Source organism: Xyrauchen texanus, chromosome 13, assembly GCF_025860055.1.
Source record: "Xyrauchen texanus isolate HMW12.3.18 chromosome 13, RBS_HiC_50CHRs, whole genome shotgun sequence".
NCBI classification, from domain to species: domain Eukaryota; kingdom Metazoa; phylum Chordata; class Actinopteri; order Cypriniformes; family Catostomidae; genus Xyrauchen; species Xyrauchen texanus.
Window position 1 is genome coordinate 45,016,374 of NC_068288.1, and position 21,367 is coordinate 45,037,740.

The 21,367-nt window shown below is 40.9% G+C and overlaps 1 long non-coding RNA gene across 1 annotated transcript in view; it reads left to right on the forward strand.

Annotated features, from left to right (window-relative positions):
• LOC127653921 (uncharacterized) overlaps positions 1-21,367 on the forward strand; it is a 49,437-nt gene that overhangs the window by 311 nt on the left and 27,759 nt on the right. The gene's annotated exons all lie outside the window — the stretch shown is intronic.

The following is a 21,367-nucleotide window of genomic DNA, read 5'->3' on the forward strand; positions in this document are numbered from 1 at the left end:
CTCGAATATCACAAGACCTGTTGATAAATTATAAAGACTTTTTTTTTTCAAGACTGTTGTCTTCATCTACATATGCACAGAATCTGTGTGGTCCTTTTTTTTTGCAGCAGAACCACAGAAACCAACTTATAATTACACAGTTTTAGCTCATCCAGGCATTACCATGGTAAAACCCCAAAGTAGGAGGGCTTGTGAGAGTTTTTGAAAATGTTTTGCTCAAAGGTGCATAGCCTGGAACATGCATACTGCCTCAATGAGTCACAGGTTGACTTTGTATACAACAAACTGTCATGCTTTTGAAAGCAAAACTATGACTTGCTAGCTTAGGGTTAAGACCAGGTGCTATGCTTTATGCTGTATTACAAATCTTTAGTTCTCCATAGTTGAAGAACCGTCTGTTCAATCTTTAAACGAAACTGAAATTAATCTAAAGCCGCAGTGTTTACTTCCACAAGTTTACAAACCTTACTTCCACATCTTCGTTACCTACAATCGGGAAAGTCACAAACGATAGCTCTTTAAAATGGCAATTGTTTCTCCTTGACAGCAATAACATTAAATGGAGAGCAATTGGAGACTTTTGCTTGTCTTCTACTTCTCAGATGTTTCTCTTGAAAAAACAAAAACAAAAAAAAAACAAGACCCCAGTGTTCTCACGTTTGTCTCCTTTAGGGTGTGTTCACACTTGTAGTTCGGTTCTCTTGGTCCTATTGGTCCTCTTGGTCCGGACCATAAATGAAAATGATACATTTAGTCCTGGTTCGTTTAGCGTTCACACTGGCATTTTTAACACCGAACCTAACGATACAAAACCAAATGCATCAGGGAAAAGTCACGACCTGATTGGACAACTTTTATGACGTATAATATTTTATGGCACTTACCGAACATCCAAAACAGTGCTGGATGCTGGGCGAAATGCGCTCGTTGGGAATTCCAATGTTGTACACACAAACGAAGATATGCTGCAAGGACGGCTGACGGGCGGTTCTGACACCAGTACCGAACTATGGGAAACATAGCTCCTGTAATGAGAAGTACCAGGTATGCTTGAGGTCAGTATTAGGCAAATTACTTCCTGTTTTTGGTCCGTTTAGATGTCTTCATATATCAATCGAACCATACCAGAGATCGTTTGGAAGCGGACCGAGACCCACTTTTCAGGCGGTCTCGGTTCACTTGTTTAGTGCGCACCAAGGTTCGGGTGACAGCGTTCACACTTGTTCAAATGAACCGCACTAACAGAGCAATCGCACCAGAGTTCGTTTTAATCAAACCAAACCTGCCAAGTGTGAACAGCCCCTAAGTTTCCAAAGTCTGCGATCAATCGGACCATTTGAGATTCCTTAGGCTGCCACACCAGCACAACCCTCTGCAGATCCACCAGACATCCTTTCAGTTCACAGAGAAACTTCTACTTCTGTCTCGCAGACATACCCAAAGTCAGAGATCTCAGTATGAACTCAATAATATCTAAAAAAACGTCAATTTAGTTTATCATGCAATTGCGACTTTATATCTTGCACTTGCTAGAACAAATTGAAAGTGTAAGCAATAAAGTCACAATTGTGAGAAATGGTCTAAATTGCAAAATATAAGGTAGCAATTGCGAGGTTTTATCAACTTTAGGCTACATCTTACATTTGCGACACTTTACCTTGTAATTGTTGGATTTTATATCTCACAGTTGCAAGGAATAAAGTCACAACTGACCTCGCAATTTCGAGTTTATTTCTCGCAACTGCAACTTTATTTCTTTATAAGTCGGAATGACCCCTTTTAATATTTTATTCTGTGGCAGGATCCAGCTTCCATATATATCAGATTTCTGGATGGGAAATGCTGAATTTAGTAATAGATACTTGTCATGCTCGGTACAGCAGCGTAAATACTACAGATGCTCGTACTAAATAGTGCTAATATGTGCAGACCCCTTTCGAGGAGCCTGCCCCCCCTTTGCTACTTGTTACAGTTCAGGAAAGGAGGATGCACTGGAATAACAAACAACAAGACTTTAATCAACTTAAAACTCAGAACCGAAACACAATGACACATCGAGGAACACACACACACAGAACGACCACGTGCGTCTCTCTCCCTCTCTCTGGTGTCCTTGGCTCCTCCTTTATCCCTTTCCTACGGAGTGGGCAACTCGGCACCAGCCGTGCATCCTCTTGGCCTGGCCACACCCTCCTCCTCGTCACATACCAGCCCTGTTCCAGAATCAGGCCGGGAAAATCTCTGGTCTGACTTACTCTCCCCCTTCCTGGAGGGGAGGAGTTGCCACTTCGGCCATTCCATTGCCGGCTGGTCTTCCCCGCCTGCTGGGAACCTGGGTAGGTGGAGGGGAGGGAGAGGGGGGAGAGAAAAAGAGCAGGAGAGACAGGAAGAGAGACAGGAGAGAGGAGAAAAGGCTCTTCTTAGGCTCCCGCAGGCCCATCCTCAGCCGCTCCCCACCCCCTGGCAAGGAGGGATGGTAATGACTTCTCCATCCCCTGGTGGACAGCAGCAGTTCCTCCATCTCCCGGCGGATGGCAGCGGGTCCTCCATCACCTGGCAGATGGCAACGGCCCCTCCGCCTCCTGGTGGATGGCAGCAGCTCCTCGTTCATCCCTCTCCCGCTGATTGGGCAACTCAGCGGCAGGCGTGTATCCTCTCAGCCCAGCCACGCCCTCCTCCTCATCACACTACTCTTACCCCTAGTCCTCTACTCTTCTAGGAAAATATGCCTTTCGTGTTTCTAATAAATCAACTTGACTAATCACGCCTTTCAAATTTGATTCATGACTCGGCTGACAGGTCAAATTGCCGGTGTGAATCCCTGGCACAGAAAGAGACGAAATTGAGCTGGTTTTCTCCCGAGGCGATAATGGGGTGGGGTGGGGTGGGGGGGGGTGGGGGGGGTGGAGCAACCTACCACTGCTTTCTATCTTTTCTGATTTATGTCTTCTCTGATGTGCAAAAAACAAATGAAGTATTGTAATAAGTGCCTACTCTTTCTCTCCATACAGTATACTGTATATTTACTGGCTGTTAAGCTTTAAAGTGTAAATGTACAGTCTTCCTGAAGGTTTTTTGGTTCGTGAAGTCTTTGTTGTGTAAATCTACCTTTACATCTTTATATGCAATGCCATGAGAAAACGAGAATGATATATGTACAATAAAGTACAATGAAGCGTATGAAACACAGATAAAACAAAGATCCGAAAATGTAGAGTACGAAAAAAAAAAATCAAAACAGAGAGAAAAATAAAGGAAGTTAGTGTTGTTTTGCTGATCCAAATAGATTATAATGACAAATAATGTTTTATTGTTGCTGCTACTGTTGTGGGGTCAAGCTAGCTACATTAGCAGCTGCATTAGCATAAGTACGTTTGCTATGTAGTAGCTTGAAGTCGGTTAAAGGGAAATTTCTGGGTTCAATACAAGTTAAGCTCAATCGGCAGCATTTATGGCATTAAATTGATTACCACAAAATGTATTTAGACTCGCCCCTACTTAAAAAAAAAAAAGCAAACCTCGGGGTCACAATGAGATACTTACAATGGAAGTGAATGGAGGCCAAAATACTCACTGTTTCAAAAGTAGTTACAAGACAACAAAAAAAGAAAAATGCATGTAAACATTATTTTAGTATGATAAAATAACTTTCTAACCTTTTCTGTATAAATTTATAGCCAATTTAAAACTTCGTTGCCATGACGGTGTAATGTCAACAAACTCTAAATCCCTAAAATTACTGAAAAACGACATTTTAAACGACTTAACAGCTCAAATAAAACATACGTTTTAACAGAAGAATTAATGTAACTGCTTTTATAAAATTATGAGCTTCATATTCAAAAATTGGCCCCATTGATTGTGAGTATTTTAACCAGATTGGCCCCATTGACTTCCATTGTAAGTGCCTCACTTTTTTAAAGAAAAGGAGATTTTTATGGTAATCAAAATGAGGCCACAAATCCTGTCGTTTTAGTTGTTTAGTGGGGTCTCACAAAACTTGTCAGGAAAAAGAGTCCTGGTTTTGAAATCAAAATATTTGCATATATTAAATGAAGACTATTTATGCCCATTAAAGGGATAGTTCACCCAAAAATGAAAATTCTCTCATCATTTACTCACTTTAATTTGTTAAATGTCTCTGAGGTCTTACACCCTTCGCCGCATTCACAGCAACACATGTGACTCAAGAAAATTAGCATGTACTTGGCTAACCCGAACCCTTCCCTGTATCTCCATTTACACAGACCGCTTTCTATTTCCACTCTGCTCTGATTTCTTTACGGTAGGGTTTCACAGTTCATTTACTCGACAGCTTGTTTACGTGCAATAAATTGATGTGAAAATTGGTGTTGAGGCAGCCGGTTACATTTGAAAGTCATTAGACGGGATACTGATGATGGGGCGGCTTTATAACCTCATAAGGCCTAGCTGACTCAAGTATTCAATTATCCCAGGGTGTATAAATCAACTTTAACTTAGTTTGGAAAAAAGAATGAGCACTTGTAGGCCAAGTGAGGTCGGTCGGCTGAAACTGTGTAGGAGGAAAGAAAAACACGAATGAGATCGCTTTAAAATCTCAATTGGTTCTACTAGACAGCATTGATTTTAACAGGAGGTTTGGCTGAAGATCCCAGTAATCTCACATGTGTCTCCTCTAGTTCATAAACATTTATGTATTTGGCAGATGCTTTTATCCAAGGACACTTTACAGTTTCATATTTTATCATTGCGTTGTCTGGGCATCAAACCAAGCACATTTACGTAGCCCTAATTTACGCTCCGATGAGAGATGTGTGTTTGGTAAATGAAACGTTCATTTGAGTTGGACAAGATTTGCTGAAAAACGCTTCATTCAAAAATCGGACATTGCTACTCTTCTCATGAGCGCACCTGTGAATTAAGGTTTGAGAGTGAGGAGTAAAGGCCCAAACATACTTCACGCAAGTATGCAAACGCAGACGCATCTTGCTATGCAAGCTCGACTTCACGAAACGTGTCAGAGCGCAATTCATAACCTAACGCATGTATGCGCTGTATTCACAGTGTTGCCACAAGGGGCTTTACAGCGGATTTTCTTTTTTAAATCAACTGTCATGGCGGAGCAGCAATTTGAGAAGTCTTTCCGAACAAGTTAGATAGCAAATAAAAAAGCACACACTCCTCAACTGTCGATATATTGACATCCGGTTTCGTGGCGCCTCAAAAAACATTTCGCCCCCTTGTGGTCCGAGCTTGTAACTGCCAGAGCGACGCAAGAGTGCACGTACAGGGCATTGGCCATACGTTGGCGATGCGTTCGCGTCTGCGTACTTGCATGAAGTATGTTTGGGCCCTACGATTTCTTAGGTCTTAGCATTAGTGCTAGTGCACAAAAAAAAAAATTGCACTAATTCAAATTTATTTTAAAATAAAACATGTAAAAAAATATTACCGTTGGACCTCAGAAACACTGGATTATTTGGGTTCTGAGGACCAACAGTAATACTGTTGTTGCATGCAGACTGTAATGCGCATCCAGCACGCAGCATAGAAGGAACATTACCGTGACGCTGATGACTCATCCACGGCATTCTGTTAACGGCATTAGCACAGCAGACATCAGACAACATTGTACATGTTCTTTGTTGCAACGCTCCTCGTTGGCGGAAATTACACTTCTATCGGGAAGACACGCAAGCTTGAGTGAAGTTTAAGATGCCATTTAATTGATGAATGTAAAGCAGAAAGTAATGTCTCTCTTTGGCGTAAGCCCCGTCCGGCAGTCCGAAAGAGTTGTACCCGGAACCGTCATGTCCTGCCGGAGATAGGAGGCAGGGGCGAGGAGCCTACCCCCGTGCGGGACAGGGCTCAACTGGTGGTGGTGGGGTGGTGGAGGTTGCCGTGTTAGCACACTGAAACAGCAATGTGATAGATTGTGAGCAGACTTATAAAGCAACGGCTTACATGTGATTGGCTGGGGATTACCCCGCTAATGGTGCGATGATGTACAGCTGCTAGTCTTCCCGCTAGAACTACGCTGCGCTTCCATTTATCGGCACAAATGGGCAATTATTTTTTAACCCATGATGTGCAAATGGGTTCAAATGTTTTGTCTTATTTCCTCACTTTTAATCAACACTGAGCAACACTGTTGCACTGTACAGCCCTGAATTCCCAGTATAAATGGTCTCTTTCTCATCCAAAGCTATAGTTTTGAGTTGTATGATCTACTTTTATGATACTTTCATTTGTTTTTGCATGCTAGAAACATCTGGAAACATCTTTTGTGTTTTACTGATGAATGAAAGTCATACGGTTTGGGAAGACAAGAGGGTGAATAAACAATTAATGACAGAATTTTGATTTTGGTGAACGTTCCCCTGCAAAACACCAAAAAGCCCATTTAGTACTACAGAATGACCTTGCATTCACTCTGGCCTACTGTATATTCAAGGGAATAGGGTTTTTTTCTTCCATGGCCTTGCTTGTGGCAATTTGTGTGGATGTCTTTGAAATGTATTATGTGTCCTAAACGTAAAACAAAAAGTAAAGAACCAGGAAAAATTGATTTTCCGAGGAGGTCCCCGGTGTACCGTACAGTAAAAGACACAGTGCCATTGTTAAATCCCAAATCTCCATCTCAAGTTTTTCCAATTAGCGATTGCTCTGAAAGATGCCAGTGTTGTGTACAGAAAACATGTTTTCACTAAAATGGTTCCTTGCTGCCTGGAATGGAGTTTCACTGGCTTGTGCACACAACGGGCAGAATGCAGCCAGACCTCCAGGGGCATTTTGTGGTCCGTTTTCCCACATTGAGAAACAGAGCTTTACTGACAAATAACAGGGCCCAGCTGTCCCTCAGGCCAGTGGATAGGCTTCATGGTTCCTATCGTAATTGCAAACGCCATGGAGATCGGTACGGAGACTGGGCGGTAGACTAAGTGGACGTCCGTACCACCGTGAACGCTCGATGGGGAGCTGCAATGCGGGCTGGTCTTCAAAAAGCACAGAGCTGTCTAATTTAGTCGTATGACGCTGAGGTTAATGTTCCAGACAATTTTAATGTCATTACGGATATTTTATTCACAGCGTTTTGCGGTTAGGGCATGGACTGTGGATACTGGGAGGGATTTTCCATTCTCTTTTTCTTTTAAAATTAATTTCACATGTTCATGTCATGTTGTGAGGCTGTGTATTTTAAGTGCAAAGTAGCACAATAATGCACTTAATATGGTCAGAATGAATTGCAAATTACTGTGCATGAGTTATAAGGGGCTATTTGTATGCCATATACTGTATATACAGTACAGTGGCCACAAAAGATATTTAGACACCTAATTTACACTTGCTTTAGATATGATACAAAAATCTGAAAACAAGTGAAGTCTGCACTCAAACTGCTGCTGGAAATACTTTGTCTTTACTTTGAACGTAACACTTCTTTTTTTAAATGTCTGGCACGAAAAGTGTGTTAAGTGTGCTATCTTACTTTAGAACAAATGACACTTTGATTGATGTTTATTTAGCTAATGCAGTGATATTCATATTTTAGTATGTGTGTGGTTTAAGTGTCCAAATATTTTGGGGCCACAATATGTAGGTGGAAAAGAGGTACAATAACAATACAAATTGTATAATAAATAAAAGAGTAAATAAAATCAATGGAAGAAAATGTAGAAAAAGAGATGACTTAACCCTGTAAAGAATGACATATGCAAGAATTGTCAGAAAATGCAATTTTTTTTTTTTTTTACAATAAACTGTTTTTAGTACCATTAGATGAAATCTAAAAATAATAAGTGAATAAAAATGCATATTTTTTGTATTTTATTTTTTTATGTATCATATTTGTTACTTTAAAGGTCATTATCCTCCTGAGGACCAGCAATTCAATTTTATGTAGGACGTTTTTATTTGATTTATTTTACTTTTATTATTAGTATTAGACTCCCTGGGCTTTTCAGATATAATTTTTCTCAAGATCTTTTGTGTATAAATATGGATTGAAATGTATCAGTTCAATTCAGCACATCGCATAAAATATGAATAAAATATAATTTTTTCACTAAAATATTTTTAGCGTATTGTATGCACCAAACACTATATTGAAATTTAAAAAAGGGAAATCGCAAAACAATATAACAATGAGTCTCAGGAACTTATGGTAAGATGACATCATCATAGCTTGTAATGTAAAATAATGAGATCTTTATAACGACAGTGCAGGCTGCATATATGAAAATACACAGAAATATTAGTTCACACTTTAAATATATCTTATAAAAAGTATATGTCAAAATATTCAAAGCTCTATGATTTTTTTATTTGTATTTATTTATAATGGGCATGAATGTAATGTAATGTTGATTGAGAGATAAACCTCAAAAGCAGGTATCAGGATACATGTAATTTCAACATGACTTTTCAATAAAATAATATACAACATTTTAACCAAGCACAAGGTGCTTATATTTGGTAAATACTCATTTTAATATATCAGTAACAATATAATCATTACTGTTATTTTTTGTTTGTTTAAATCAGCTGTCGTTTATCCCAACATAAGAGTCACTTTCACACAAGTCTGCCAGAAATTTAAATGGATCGATATAAACATTGAAACCACTTTTCTTTTCACAAATAACCACTAGATGGTGCCATAAACATGTAAAACTTACATTCCATACTTTATTTTTTCAGCTTTAACAGAGAGAGAGAGACAGGGGCCTCAAAAGTTGTTTATCATATTTGATACAAACAGCGTTATAGGGTTAAAGGGATATTTAATAAAATATATATATTTTTTAAAAAGACGAATCTGTCATTATTTACTAGCGCTCATGATGTAAAAAAACCTGCATGACTTTCTTTCTTCCATGGAACAAAAAGGGAGAAGGTAGGCAGAATATCAGCCTCAGTCACCATTCACGTACATTGTATAAGAAATGCAGTTAAAGTGAATGGTGACGGACTCATTCTCCCCAACATCTCCTTTTGGTGTTCCACAGAAGACAGAAAGTCATACATGTTTGAAACAAAATGAGGGTGAGTAAATGATGACAGAATTTCCATTTCTGGATGAAATATTCCTTTAATTCACAATGCAAAATATATATTTTTTAAATAAACAGTATTGCATATCCTACATGAGCTTTGAGTAATGATATGCCTTTATAGAAAGATAAATAAATATGAATCTAGATATACTAAACTTACAGACACTGTAAACAAAATGGTGTTTTTGAGTATCGTCATCTATAATCAACACATTAAGAAATGTTCAACACATTAAAGTCTGCTGTTTCTATGTCCTCTATGTACTGTGTGCCCCAAGAGAAGACACTGATGAAATTGAACTTGAGAGCAACAGAGAAACAATGAGAGAGACTGAACTTTCTAGACGAAACACAAGACATGGCATCAAAGTTAGAATCATCCCTTTTTTCTCATCTTTTTTTACCGACATCCTAGGGCAACTTGCATTCACACATTATGGCCCATTTTTCTGTGGTATTTGCATGGAAAAACAAACCCCTGCGGTCTACTATCCAGCACCGAAGACAAAAATATCAAAGACAACATGTTTTTGTCAAAGCTTTTTTAATGCTTGCCATTTAGACAGTTTGGAGTTGTATTTCACCATTATATTCCCAACAAAGGGAGGTTTGTTGGGCTGCACCAGACTTTGGAAGCAAGTTTTGAACTGAATGCCACTGAGCCGATTTCGGAACCAAGTTGAACAGAGTATCCCGTTAAATACGGCCTGCGTAGCTCAGCAAGTAAAGACACTGGTTACCACCCCTGGAGTTGCGAGTTTGAATCCAGGGTGTTCTGAATGACTCCAGCCAGGTCTCCAAAGCAACCAAATTGGCCCGGTTGCTAGGGAGGGTTGAATCACGTGGGGTAACCTCCTTGTGGTCTCTATAATGTGGTTCTAGCTCTCAGTGGGGCACAGTTGATTGAAATCAGCCCATGATTTTACATGGCAACTGGCCCAAAAGTTGTTGGTGGGGAGGGGTGTTCGCTGTCCTTTTCTGCATATCGAGGCGCCTTTTTGTGGTAAATGGTCTGCACTTATATAGCACCTTTTTAACCTTAGCGGTATTCAAAGCGCTTTACACTGTGACACATTCGCCCATTCACACACACATTCATACACCAATGGCGGCAGAGCTGCCATGCAAGGCGCTAGCCTGCCATTGGGAGCAACTCGGGGTTCAGTGTCTTGCCCAAGGACACTTTCGCATGTGGAGTCGTGTGGGCCGGGAATCAAACCACCAACCCTGCGATTAGTGGCTGATCCGCTCTACCAACTGAGCCACAGCCTGCTCAGTTCTCACGAAATCGGCACCAAAGTGCGTCAGCCCATAGGGAAAATTACCGGTATGCCAGATCAGCCCTGCGCGTGGTGAGTTGTACGTGGATGCTGCGGAGAATAGCGTGGGCCTCTACATGCGCTATGTCTCCCCGGTAACGCTCTCAACAGGCCAAGTGATAAGATGCGCGGATTGACGGTCTCGGATTCGTCCTCCGCCACTCAGATTGAGGCGAGCTCACTACGCCACCACGAGGACTTAGAGTGCATTGCAGAATTGGGCGTTCCAAATTGGGGAGAAAAGTGGAGAAAGAGAGAGAGAGTGAGAGAGAACAAAAAGTTGAATGTGTTACATATTTAGCGGTAGCAAACGTCACTTTTACTATTGCTTTGGATAAACTTTGGATCGTTTCTCTTCCCGCCAACGGTTTGTGCTATGGATGTGAATGACACCTAAAATCACGTGGCTTGTTGAGGAGAGGAGTGCTATAACCTTTCTAAAGCTATGGTCAGACTGACAGTCCAAATCACATTTTTGTGCATATCCCATTGGAATCCGATCTTGTGTAGCAAGTTTGAATGGCAAAAAAAATCCTAACCCTACACCCTAGCAATGCCCTTTCAATATTAAAACAATTACCACTATAAAATTGCCACTTTTGTTTACAGCAATCAAACAACATCTATTTTGTACAGTAGGCGGAAAACTTTTAGCCTACACTTGTTTATTAAAGTCACTCCAAATTCTTGCCAAATCAAAATATGCTTATCAGAAGCCTCCTAAAAATATGATCAAGGCGGGAAATAGAGAATATATCATCTATGATTGGGTCTCTGAGGGTTAAAGTCACACACCTCAAAAATTAACCGAATACAATGTATAATGTCGCTTGTGAATGTCTTGTTTTTTCCACCACAATTGAGTCGGACTGACACTCTAATCCTCTCAGGCTATTTCCGTTCATAAAAACAGGAGTCGGGACAGTTGTGTTTTGGGTTGCAAATGGGGTCAGATTGTGTGTCCAGCAGTACAATGGCTTCTGACTCTGAAGTCAGGCTTTGGTGAAAGAGATCCACGACAATTTCAACCCCAGTCTCCATCTAGTGTGACCTCTGGGCTCTGGTTCCAACACCCTCTTAATATCCCAGATGACCACAGATGCTCGGCTTGACCTGTGACTGGACACCAATTTGCTTGTCACTAAGTTGCATCTCGAGTTGCATCTGTCAATCAGACAAATTATTTGAGGTATAGTTCATGTGTGTGGCACAGTGTTGGGGAAGTGACGTTACTTGACAGTAATTTCGCTATTTTTACAATAGTGCAGATTTTCCAGTAACAAACTACATTTTCCAGTAAGTGACGCTACAGCAATGGAGCCAAGGGAGGAATCAGACAAGGAATTTAAATGAACGTGCTTTCAACATCTGACCACGCCTTCTTCACCTGTTGAATTTCGCCATGCAGAGGTAAATGTGACCACGCCTTTAGTGTGTCGATTCATTCGGATGGTTCGTGTAAATGAACTAGTTCTTATAAATGATTCACTGATTTACTTGAACGCTTGCACGGCCTTAAAGGGATATTGCCATAAGTTACGTCTTTGTTTTTGAACAAAAATGAAATATTTAGTTAATTGCTACCTGTTTATCACTCTATGTCGACTTCCGAGTTAGGCTATATAAAATAGAGTGTTCAGTAGGTTTATTCAATTATTTTTTTTACATAAATGTATATGTAAATTTAAAGGAACATTCTGGGTTCAATAGAAGTTAAGCTCAATCCACAGCATTTGTAGCATAATGCTGATAACCACAAAAATTTATTTTGACTCGTCCCTCCTTTTCTTTATAAAAAGCAGAAATCCTGGTGACAGTGAGGTGCTTACAATAGAAGTGAATGGGGCCAATTTTGGAGGATTTAAACACAAAAATGTGAAGCTTGTTATTTTATAAAAGCACTTACATTAATTCTTCTGTTAATACTTGTGTATTATTTGAGCTGTAAAGTTGTTTAAATGGTCATTTAAATGGGTTTGGGTTTGATGACATTACATCGTCATGGCAACGCGGTTGTAAAATTGGCTATAAATTTACACAGAAAAGGTTAGTTTGCAATTTTATTACATTAAAACCATTTTTACATATGTATTAATTATCTCTTGTGGCTATACATTTAAAAAAAAAAAGTGAATATTTTAATCATCATAAATTGGCCCCCCATTCACTTCCATTGTAAGTGCCACACTGTACTGTAACTTAGATTTTTGCTTTTTATGTTTAGAAAAGGAGAGAAGTACCAAAATTTATTTTTGGTAATCAACATTACGCCACAAATGCTGTCGACTGAGCTTAACTTGTATTGAACCCGGAACATTCCTTTAATGATGTCACCCTAATTACACATAGAACTTCTAAATGCAGAATTATAATATCATATGTGTAAGGGGGTTAAGATGGGCAAGGAGAAGGCGAGAACCGGCTTGTCAATATAAATAATAATTTAATGAAAACTTAAACCAAAACACACAAACATAAACACATACATGACGGACATGTCCGTAATTCTCTCTCTCTCGAACCGTCGTCACCGGCCGCCTTTATTCCTCGCGCCCTATCAGGCCGATTGGGGACCGGTGTGCGACTTTCTAGCCCGGCCCCGCCCCCCTCCGCTCCACACTCCTCCCGGCATTACCTCAGGCCGGGTTGCCACCAGCATGACATACCCCCCCCCCCACCCCCCTCTTTCCCTGGGGAGAGGTGTGCTTTGCGCCCCGTCAGGTCATCCCCGCCTTCCTCTACCTGGGAGGAGTCAGGAAGGGAAAACAACAACAAAAAAAAACAAAATAGGTGAGGGAAAAGGCCAACATGGTGCATAAGAGAGAGAGGAGAGAGAGAGAAAAAGCTCATTCACCGGTTCTCTGATGTACCGTCGTGTGGTCCTCAAACACTCTTCGGCGGACGACAGCTGCTCCTCCCCGGGCGGACCAGAGTCAAACCTCCGACCCCCAGCGGACAGAACACCCCTCCACTTTTCTGGCGGCATGTGGGGGACACTCCTCCGCCCCTGGCAGCGGCCCTACCGCTCCAGGCGGTCGGGGAGTTGCTTCCCTCCTCCCCTCGTGGACGGCGGTCTTGCCTCGTCCCCTCCACGTCTTTGGGGACGGCAGGGCACTCCTCCGCCCCCGGCAGCGGCTCCCTCGCTCCAGGCGGTCGGGGAATCCAGTCCCCACTCGCCCCGCGAACGGCGGCCGTTCCCCGTGTCGGGGCTACTCCGTCACCCGGCACATGGCAGCAGCACTCCCCTGGGTGGACGGCAACGGGCATCCCACCTCCTTCCCGGGTTTCAGCACCAATGTAAGGGTGTTAAGATGGGCAAGGAGGAGGCGAGAACCGGCTTGTCAATATAAATAATAATTGAATGAAAACTTAAACCAAAACACACAAACATAAACACATACATGACGGACATGCCCGTAATTCTCTCTCTCTCGAATCATCATCACCGTCTGCCTTTATCCCTCGTGCGCCCCATCAGGCCGATTGGGGACCGGTGTTGCGACATTCCAGCCCGGCCCCACCCCCCCCTCCGCTCCACACTATGATCGTTGTATATTTCAAACATTTTTGCATATTATTTATCATTGAAATACTGTATCGTCAGTGTGGTTAGACACTTTTTAAAGAGAAGCTTGACTTTAGTTTGTCATTTCTTTATGAGTAGCATGTAGCTTGGTAAGTTTTAAAGTAGCGCCCCCAACACTTGAGCACAAACGATGCAAGTTACGCATCTAAGTGTGTAAGACTTTGCCCTTGCAAACAGCACCAATAAATTCCTTTTCAATAATATTTAAGATCTTCTTATTTTCTAAATAACCTTCTTTATAACATTTGTATGTAACATACTAATTTTTGCGCAATAGACTGAAAGTGCATGTGATGTGTGTTCACGTGAAGAACAAATTCTTGTATACCAACGTTCTCTGTGAACTTCTAAATCCAGTTTTCCATGATGCAGTTTACACACAAACACAATGTGTTTTTAATCTCAAGTGGAAAACCATGCAAAATGTGCACAATCCCAAGCAGATCTTTCTCTAAAGGGCTGAAATGGAGATGAGAATTAAGAGCCACGCTCTCCCGTGCCATTTGGCCGCATGAATGAGACCTTGCAAACTTTTAAGTTGGAAGAAGAGGACGATTACCCATTTAACATCCCCCCAAAAGAGTGTTTATGAAAGCTTTTTGTTAATCTAAGGGTTGTGCTGAAACATAGTGATCTGCAAATTTGCCCTGTAAACCAGTTGGGTAGAAAACCAAAGTAACATGTTTATTTAATTCTTTGGTTTCCCTCCAGGTTACCTCTCAATGTATGAGTCTTAATACAGCTGTCATTCATATTGAGACACACGTCCTTTACAGATCTCGTCCATTCAAAACGGACTTCAAGAATTCCCCTAAGAAATTAGTTTACATTCTGATTTCCGAAAGCAGAACACGTTACAGGATCTTTGTTGTGTTGGTTGCAAATGGGTGATTTGTGTAGCTGATCCTTTGTATTGATCACGTATTGCTCTTAAATAAAAATGCAGTAGAATGCTCATTTTAATGGCTGAAAATGCATTTAATGTCTTCAATGTCTGAGATACAAAAGCCACAGTTGCTCATGCACTGATGAAAAAGTGGAATAAAAATCTGGGCAAAAATGTCTGTCAATCTTTAAATAGTTTCCTAAGTCTGTCCTGAAATCAAGTTTGAACAGATCAGACCAGTGAGCAGCACTTTTTAAGAGATCCTCGGGCACTTACACACTGATCACAGATACTGTAGAGAGAGAACTTGTTAAAAATTATTGTTATTATCTATACAGTAGCCTACAATGTGCCAAACCTAGCACTTTGGGGAAACAAAGTTACCATAAACACAGTTGCTCACACCCTTTAAATGTACAACTTGAAAAAAAAAGAGACAAATGGTCCAGCTCTAGCAGAGTTTATGGTAAAGATGAGCAAACATACACTATAGATTGGACATCATCTGACACATACAGTTCCACCTAATACTCAAATATAAGGCAAACATCATTTGGGAATGTATGGCAAGAGAAATGTGAACATTTGAAATGTAAACAGGAAATGGCGTTTCTGATGGCATATATTTAGCATTTGATTTGATTGTTTACAACAAAACTATTTCACTGTAAAGCACATTTAATGTTTTAATGTGTACATATAGGCTATTTCTTTCAAATAAACAAAAAAATTACCATAAAATATTTTTGCAATTCTGTTAAGTACCATGCAAAATGTAAATACTACGATACTGAATGATTTTGTACCATGTCGTTTAGATTAAATGCCCTGTAAAAAAATTGCAAATTTATATTTTTGAATGTAAAATAAATAACAAATCAACTTCTTCGTTTGATTGTGCAATAGGAACAAAGACTAGTTAGCCCGAGACAGAGAACTTGGGAATTACAACGCCCAATATGGCGGATGTATAATAGAAAGTCCCGCCTCAAAGCTAAGACTCAATAACCTTTCAAACGCATACAACGCGCATGCGCATTAGCTAGACGTGCCTGAGAAAAAGCGTTGCTTTTTTGTGTGTTATTTAGCGTGATCTAAACTAATAAGAAGCACAATGTATTATACCATTGTTGTCCGATTTACCTGCTGATTTAAAATATGTTCTTTGAACATAATCTTCGCTCTTTCCTATTCAAGTAGAAAGAAGCTGTCGCCTGTTATCATAGAAAATAGCTGCCTGGGAGTGCTTCAAAGATGGTGGCCGAGTGGACTGACTTGCCTTGAAAGTACTTTGATAGGACTCTGACGTGAGGATGATAATAAATATTTACCTGCGGGTGACATCTAGTGGACAGATACCGCAACTTCATGCTCGCCGGTTTTTGTGTTTGATTGAAAATGTATGATGATAATACCATGTTAGAGTAAAACAACGCTAAAATACCCAAGGTAAAAGGACTTTTGTACGTATTGGGTTTATGAGGTAAGCTGATTTAACATGTAATGATATTTAAAACGTTGCAAATGTCGGTTGCTGGAAGGGGTCAATTACATAATGAAGTTTGTAAAGTGTTTATATGACATATACTTAATACGGTGTATAAACTGCAATATGTGTTGTCTTCAGCAATCATTTTTATGTATTTTTTTTTTACATTTATATTGTTTCATTAATTTCATGCTTTTTTTAAACAACTTAAATACAGCTGAAAAGCCCGTATTAGGCAGTTAATGGCAAGTTCCTATTGTGACAACTTACCCCATCCTCTGATATATATATACACACAACCACCAACTCCTATTATTATTATTACTGTTGACACAAATGATGCTGCTTCATACAGCATTTATACAGCATAATGCATTACATTATAGTTACATCTACATTATAGTTCATTACACAGTTTGGCCACTTGGTGGCGACAACGTCCTGAAAAAGACGGATGTGCACAACCGTCACAATCAAGCACTCACGCAAACAGCATCTCAAGAGTGCAGCAATTACACTTGCATTAAATGAAGCTTCATATTATAAAGTATACATTTATACTAGATATTTCTGCGACAGTGTACCTCACAACGACATTCGAGATGAAGATATTTCTCTTACTTGTATGCTAGTTAGAGCACACTGTCCATATACACTGATCAGCCACAACATTAAAACCACTGACAGGTGAAGTAAGTAACATGTATTATCTTGTTACAGTGGCACCTGTCAAGGGGTGGGATATATTAGGCAGCAAGTGAACAGTCAGTTCTTGAATTTCATGTGCTGAAAGCAGGAAAAATGGACAAGTGTAAGGGTCTGAGCGACATTGACAAGGGCCGAATTGTGATGGCTAGACGACCGGGTCAGAGCATCTCCAAAATGGCAGGTCTTGTGGGGTGGTGTTCCTGTATGCAGTGGTTAGTGCCTATAAAAGTTGTTCAAGGAAGAACAACCTGTGGTGACAGGGTCATGGACACCCAAGGCACATACTGTGGATTATTCAGTAAGCAGTAAGCTAGTTTCCCATTCTGAAATATTGCCAAAGACAATACTGGACAAAATGCTGTTTGCAACCTATTGTTTACCTCCATCATCTGATGTATTTCTGGGTGAAGCAGAACATTAAACAAGAAATTCAAGAATATCCATTTTATCCATAAGTAATTGATTGTATGATGAAAAGTGCTCTGTAAATCACAGGGGGTTCAAAAGTAAGAGGGATTTGTGAAATCCATCGAACAGGAAAGTAGTTTCAGTAGTGGAGAACGTTTTCACATTTTGCTAAATAATCACAAGAACAAAACTTTGAATAGAGCGCAACAGTGTCCTGGTTCTGGAAGTATTTTTCCCATTCATTTTTTTCCATCGTTTAATAAAATCCTTCATAAAAGAGTTCTAATGGTGCGTTCAGATACAACGCAAAACGAGCGTTTCGCGTTGGAATATGCGAATGGACGCAAATTCGTGCCGGGCGACATGAATGAAGCGAATGGAGCGACTCGAACACTCGAAGCACTTCATTCGCTTCATTCGTTACATTTTTCAGCTTGAGCGAGAAATTAGCATGACGTATTGTCGCGAAAGCCTGTCAGCATTGAGCTTGTCCGTATGTCACTGACGTACTGACGTAGTAGCAGAAGAAATATGGAAGCGGTTGTAGCGGTGTGTGGGCACCCGGAATTGTACGACACAACGTCATACATATACAGAGACCGGACGAATAAAGACATCGCTTGGAGGAACGTGAGCGAGGAAGTTGGACTACCTGGTAAGTTCTGAAATTATGCGTGTCTACTTGATTCCTATTGGTTGTACTTTACTATGCACCAAGTCGTAGAAGCTCCTCCTCCTGTCCTTTTCCGGAAGAGAAGGGGGAATACTCGCAGGTTCACGTTACTCGCGCAAGTGCGAGTTTAAATACAAATGTATAATCCAACGGTCGAACTCGCGCGAGCAATGCGAGGCGAAAATTTCCATCGCGTTGTATTTGAACGCACCATAAGACGTGAATCAAACCAACCAGCTCTAAAGTGAATCGCAACATTTCAAACTTTGTTTTGAAGCCAAAAAGTATTTGAAAATCGGACAAAAAGACTGTGTCCTGAACGTCTTTAATGAGGGAATGAACTACAATCCCATAAAACATTGCGAATGACGCGATCGAATGATGAAAAAGTATGAAAAAATATAAAACTATTGATTTAAATTATTTATTGTAAGTATAGAAACTATATGTTAAATTCATTGCAAAATATTCATATATATACACAAATATATAAGTAGTTTGAGAGTGTAGGTGGCCGCTGCAGAGCTCTTTTGGTGTGCTTTGTTGGCCACGATTCTCTGATTGGTGGATTTTCCCCCTTAGGATCATGGGTAGTGTAGTTCTTCACACATTCTTCTAGTAAACACGATTTATTAAAAATGAAGTTGAAGACTGATGGCTTCAACAGAAGCATATACCATCTATGAACATCATCGAAACTCACAGTAGGTCTGTCATTAAAGGTTTTTAATTATTGTAAATAATCAATTCCCCTGTGGAAAAAAACAAATGGGATTTTTACTTCCGGAACCAGACTGTTGCTCTCGATAGCGTGTACTAATGAATCGTGCACATTAGGCCCAGGAACATGGCTTAAAGGTGCTGTATCTCTGTGGCTTTTGAAATACCATGCACAAAATGTCCTACAAACTACAGATAGTGCTGAAATAGCTGTCTTGAGAAACCACACCTGTCTCTGAGATGGCAAAAAGGAGACTGGGGGCTACCAGCATTTTTGGCATTTCCAAGAGTACCATCCCCTGTTGGTAGATGCCGTAACCACACCATTTGGCCCCCCCAAAAAAGCATATTTTTTTCATTGATGGCCATTAAAAAAAAACTCTAAATGAGATTACGTGGTTCCTTACAAATATTGAATTTTAAACCAACTAAACCCAGGGCTGGTATTTTGGCATACTGGGAATTTTCCCGCTGGGCCGACGCACTTTGTTGCGTATCAGGGACGGACTGGCCATCTTGAGAACCGAGGGGTCCGGTGGGTCGGCCACGAAACGGGCTGAATGGGCCGCGATAAGCTAAAATGAGCCGCCGCGTTATGCAGAATGGACCACAAAAGTGGTGGTTGCGTAGTGGACTAAAACACATAACTGGTAATCAGAAGGTCGCTGGTTCGATCCCTACAGCCACCACCATTGTGAGCAAGACACTTAATCCAGGTTGCTCCGGGGGGGATTGTCCCTGTAATAAGTGCACTGTAAGTCGCTTTGGATAAAAGCGTCTGCCAAATGCATAAATGTAAATGTAAAACGGCGCCGCGATTTGCAGAAAAGGACAGCGAACCAACTTTTGGGCCAGTTGCTATGTAAAATCCTGGGCTGATTTCTTTTCCCAGTCCAGCCCTGCTTAAACATAATAGTGTCAGAAAAAGCAAATGTGACATGAAAAACACAACCACATCATTTTGTGGTGTTTTATGACACTTTCGGCTCTCGACTTGCGTGCTCTTCGGGACTCGTATTACCGGTAGATGCAAGACTGTATAACGGCAGATTGTGTGAGGAACAGGGCAAAAAGTAAGTGTTTATGAACTGATAATCAGCTCTTTACTCATGATTTGTGTGAATAAAGTGAATAAAAGTCATTGTTGCTGTAGCGCCTCTAGAGTTAATTTCACCAGGAAACTGCCACGATACGTACAACGAGTCACGTGACAATCATTTAGCAAAAATAATGGGATTTTATGAAACCAGGTTGAGAAAAGCAAAGTATCTCACAGCATTGCCATCAATGCCTTCCTTTGGTATTATTTTCAATGAGAAGTGTTTGTGTCTTTTGTATAATGAGAATAAAGAAAGCTCGCTAGAAGAGTGTTGGTCATATTACTCCGGGTCTTAAATGGCTCTAGAGCTCCATCTCGCTATATGAAGGTCACATCTCCTCAACCAATCTTGAAGGCAGTGCCCGCTTTGTGCTCCCTCAACAAACCAATTGCCTTATAGGCCTTCACGTCCTCCCAGCAATTTACCTCTGATTAAGCAATTCATAGTTCCTACGACACGCTCCCCCTAGCACTGCTGCTGCATGTGCCCGGTTAAGTCCTGTTGCTTTGAATGTGTCTCCAGAGGGGAATTATCCAGGAGACGGGCGCCTGTGCGGGGAGAAAGGCCAGATTTCACCAGCTTATCTTTTCTCTCCTTCCCGTTCCTGATGGGGCAGAAAAGGAGGAAGTCTTCAAAAGCCCTCCAGAAAACGGCAGGCGATTAAACTGGAGGCCCAATCAATTTGCCTCCTCTGCTGGACACAGAGCGTGGAAAGCAGGCCGGCTTTGCTGGGAAAGTCTACACCTATCCTTGCTCCGTTCAGCTGGGTGCTTCACCCATCAGGATTTCCTCTGGATTAAAAGTGGTGTGAGGAGTTACAAGCTTTTGTACAGTCGTTTCTAGAAAGGTGCATTAACGTCAGTCAAAGGATGCAGAGTTATAACAGCATTTGGAAAATGGGGGATTTTGCATAGACTTTTCTATCTACACAATGTTTCAACTAGGCACTGCCTCCTTGAAGAAAACTCAGGAGGCAAAATAATTGACAGCACAGAAATATAGCGAAACTAATATCGAAATCGCCCGGCAATTGTTAAGTGTATGGAATACAATCCTGAACGACTGACATCGGCCACATCTCTACTAAAACGTATTTGTAGAATCAGTGTCCTAATGTCATCGCTTTCCAAAGTATGTGGTAATGGAGAGCGTTTTCAAAACATGGAGGTAAAACGGTGGAGAAAAAACACATTTCTTGTGGCCTCAGGGAATTGTCCCGACTGAAGAAAGAAAGCCTTCCTCTACACCTCGCCTCACGTAACACAACATCACGTTACATCGTCCCCATTCTTGTGACCACATCCGTAAATTTCGCCTCCATGGCAGTGATCGATCGACGTATCACAGCAAGTTCTTCCAAGTCAGCAATGACCTTCGTAGGCATTGCCGACATGTTTAACATCTCTCGCCATATTTCCCGCATCACTTTGACCAAATCGA